Source organism: Megascapheus bottae, chromosome 16 (assembly GCF_031878675.1).
Source record: "Megascapheus bottae isolate mThoBot1 chromosome 16, mThoBot2.hap1, whole genome shotgun sequence".
Lineage (NCBI taxonomy): Eukaryota > Metazoa > Chordata > Mammalia > Rodentia > Geomyidae > Megascapheus > Megascapheus bottae.
In genome coordinates, this window is record NC_143524.1 from 17,916,753 (window position 1) to 17,921,316 (window position 4,564).

Consider the following 4,564-nt stretch of genomic DNA (forward strand, 5'->3'; position numbering starts at 1 on the left):
GTCATTAGGCAGATATTTGTTCAAATAACTTGTAAGCTGTGTGCAGGATTTCCTTTCTTCAATAGTATATTTAGGCCAGGAGTTTGGACTAGTGTTAGAGTGCTTGCCTAGCATCCACGAAGACCTGATTTCAATTCCTCGGTACCACATACATATTAAAAAAGGTGGAAGTGGTGCTGAGGCTCAAGTGGTAGAGCTCTAGTCTTCAGAAAGTCCAAGAACAGTGCTCAGGCCCTGAGCTCAAGCCCAGGACTGGCAAAAAATAGTATAATTAATTGCAAAATTCTCTCAACTCCTGTGTAGTGCTGATTGTTTTAAAAATGACTTACTTAAGGAAAATTCAATATAAATGAAAGCCAATTTATGATCATTTTAACAAGCTATGTAATAACTTTAGTCAAAAATCTATAATGAACTACAATTAAATGTATCAGTTTTCACTCTTAATTTATGACTATTTTCTTTTTCTTTGTTTTTATTTTATTTTGTTTTTTTCCATATATTTTTATTGTAATTAATAGAAGGGTTACATTATATTCACCAAATAAAATGTGCATTACTTCACATACTTTGATACTTTTTCTCATGTCTTGGTCCCCATTTCCCTCCCCCCACCCACCTCTCATCTTGTTTTCCCCCCTTCCCTATCTTATTTCAAATAACCAAATACACATATATACAATATATCAAATAATAAGGTGAAATACTGTAACAATATGAGATAACCAAGGGACAGCAAAAGAGAGGAGAGATAACATAGTACATTAAGGACAACAATCACTCATTATATGGCTTTTCTTTCTTTATCCTGGAGGTCCTTTCATTTAGTGTGTATGACTGCTTGATGCGTTTTTTTTTTTGTTTGGGGCAATAGAAAACTTAGGGCTGAGAAATACACAGGATGATATCTAGAATTTTGACATTATCCACTGTAAAACTGGGGTTGCAGAAATTATTACCAGTAACTTTCATAAATGTTATCCTTATAGTTTAGACTGTGTTGCTTTCACAAAGACTCATTGGTTGGTTCCCAAATGTAGGCCCTACTGGAGCTGTTTGAAAGCTTAAAAATATAGACATAGTTGGAGATATGTCTTGTGAGTTCATACCTTTGAATGTCATAACAAATCCTGGCCCATCTGCTCTACTACTCGATTTGTTTTCTGAGTACCATGAGAGTATTTTTCTTTGCCTTGCTTTCTTTACCATATAATTGTCTTTCTATAGTTTTGCATCAAGGGGACAACTGACTCTTGGTTAAACCCTCTGTAAAGATGAGATCCTACAAACATTTCTAGTATGTCATCCAGAGGTGTCACTCTTGAGCATTCATCAAAAAGATCACAAGTTAGGATAAAGGAAAAACACTTACACGTGCACAACCATGCTTATTGCTGTATTTCTCACATAGGCTGGGTTATGGAAACAACTTCTTCAATGAATAAATGGATGAAGAAAACGTCTCTGTCACTTAGGCTCCATGGTTTCCCTCAGTCATCATAATCAGTAGAAACCTTGGGCTCTACTAGCAGAGATCTGCAATAGAGCAAAATCTTGATACATAAGGCCATATAGTATGAAGCTAATTGAAAGGACCTCCAGGATATTGAAACAAAAGCCATATAACGAATGATTGTTGTCCTTAATGTACTATGTTGTCTCTCATCTCCTTTGCTGTCGCTTGGTTATCTCATATTGTTATAGTATCTCAGTTTGTTATTTGATATATTGAATTTATTTGTATTTGGTTATTTGAAATTTGATAGGGAAGGGGGGAAAACCAAGACGGGTGGGGGGGTGTGGGTGGGAGGGTAATGGGTACCAAGACATGTGAAAGGGTATCAATGTATGTGAATTAATGCACCTTCTATCTGGCAAATATCATGTAACCCTTTTACTAATTACAATAAAAAATAATAAAAAAAGAAAACGTCTCTGTCTGTCTGTCTGCTTGACTGTCTTCCTATGAATGTTACTCATCTATTATCAAGGATATTATGATTTAATTTCCAAAAATGCATAAACCTGAATGTTATGCTAAATGCAATGTTAGGCCCAGAGGTGGATTTTTTATCTAATTTATAAGTATGCATAAAATATATGCAGGTGTATACAAATATATGAATTAAAGTGTGGTATACCCAGGGGAGAATTCCTGTGGTCCACCTCTTTTGAATAACTAACTCTCCCTCTAATAAAATGAACACAAGTAGGCTAGATCTTGACAAGCCAGTGGAGGACGAAGTCAAGGGGAGGGATAAGTAAATGGAGAGATGCAAGGTGGGAGAACATTTTATATACATGTGTGAAAATGGAAATAATAAAATATAGGTGATCCTGAGATTATAAGAGATGGAAAGAATAATGAAAGTGATGACGTTGATCAAGAAGCACTGCGCTCATCAACTGAAAAGGCGAATTGAAACCCTTTTGTACACCTACTAAAAGATAATAAAATATTAATAAGTAATAAATACATATTTCTTCCTTTAACAGTTGCTCTAATAGGTACATTGCCAAAACAATGAAAAGCACTATTATGGATAATTTTTTATTGAAGCATTATATGTTTTATGCATGTGTGAAGATAGAATAATGAAAACATTAATTTTTTTAAAGAGGGACAGGAAATAAGAAAGAGCAATAATGGGAGATGAATTTGATCCACTCTATGTATGTATTATAATATCACAATAAGAACTTTGTGTAGAATTTATATACATTAATGAAAAAGAATTCTAGAATACAATTTGTATTAGACTTCCACCAGTTTCCAATCCCACAGGCAGTTTGCCCTTGCCCATACTCTTTGTATAGCGTTGGAGTACTGATCTGTGAAATATATAATATGTATGAAGTATGAAATAGTCTTCATTATGAAATATTCTTTTTGTTTTTTTCTTACTAGGTCTCTCATATTCTCAACTCCTTTGGTGGAATATATCTGTCATTTTCTTCTGCTCACCCCAGAACAATATTGTCATCATCAAACCTTTAACCATCAAATTAGTGTTCTACCAACTCTGGAATAATCACATAATCACCATCTGCCTCAGCTGGCACCCTGAGTCATGTTGATAATTCTGAAATTGTTATCACAAATTAGTCTTTCTATTCATGTGACTTAAAATACTATTTCTAGCACTTTATTGAACTACAACCTGATTGTATCACATACCCCAAACTGCTCTTGTTCACTTTTCACTTTAATGTCATCTGCATTGTTTTGGATCCTAAACAAAGACCTTAATTTGTACTTGGGTCACTCCTATCATGTAATAGTCCTGGTGGGACTGTCTTTGCACTTATTAGGTAGTTATACTTCTACATTTTTGCATAAATCTTTGCTAAGGATTTATATTCCAATGCCAGCCTCAGACCACAGTCCTCTTACCTTCCAGGAAGACATCACCAAATCAAGCCTATGGGTTGAGATGGGATCTAGAGAACTTTATGCCCAAGGTGATCTTGGAACTGGATTGTCCAGAAATCTGCTAAGATTACCCTTTTGCTACTATTTGCGTAGGCTATTTATTTACCATTTTATGATTACTCATAATGCACAATTTTTCTCATAGATAGCTTTTACAGCAGGATTCTGTGTTTCTTTGGAATTCTATGTGTGTGTGTGTGTGTGTGTGTGTGTGTGTGTGTGTGTGTGTGTGTGTACATGCCTGTCTATATCTTTATCTACTCGCTTGAGTACTACCTTACTCTCTGGAACTACATGTTACATGAGAATCATCTTTCCTTTCAAATACAATTATTATAATCAGAAATATCTTTTGGAATCCTTGGTTTCTTTTCCTTGGGAATGCAATGCATAACCAAGATCTGTGTTCTAGGCATATGATTGGAAATTAATCTATTTATTCAAATGCACATACATACACACATGCATACATATATATGCACACATATATATATAAATAAACATCTGTATTTGAGCTCATGATAAGGTCTACAACTTTGAATCACTAAGACATGTTTTCCCCCTGTTCTTCTGTAAAATCCTACTCCTAGAATAAGAAATTTGATTCCCATTCTCTGTCTTACACCCATGTCTTGTTTAGCACTCACTGACACATATAGTAATGTCAGAATTGACAACTCCATATCCTTGTCAAGGGGAGTGCTAACCTTCTCTCCTTTCACAACCTAGATGTCCCTCAGTTGATAAGTAGATCAACAAGATGTGGTATTTATACACAATGGAATGCTATGCTGCTGTCAGAAAGAATGACATTGCTCCATTTGTTAGAAAATGGAAAGACTTAGAAAAAATCATATTAAGTGAAGTAAGCTAGACTCAAAGGAACTTAGGCTCAATGGTTTCCCTCATTTGTCATAATCAGTAGAAACCTTCGGCTCTCCTAGCAGAGATTTGCAATAGAGCAAACCCTTGATACAAAAGGCCTAGGATGCTAAATGAAAGGATCTCTAGGATATAGAAACATAAGCCATATAATGAATGATTGTTGTTCTTAAGGTAGTATGTTATCTCTCATCTCTTTTGCTGTCCCTTGATTATCTCATATTGTTACAGTATCTCACTTTGTTACCT

General features: G+C 34.9%; 1 pseudogene; it reads right to left on the minus strand.

Moving 5' to 3' along the window:
- Positions 1-4,024: 4,024 nt before the first annotated feature.
- On the minus strand, positions 4,025-4,160 carry LOC150052953 (U6atac minor spliceosomal RNA; annotated as a pseudogene).
- Between the last annotated feature and the right edge of the window lie 404 nt (positions 4,161-4,564).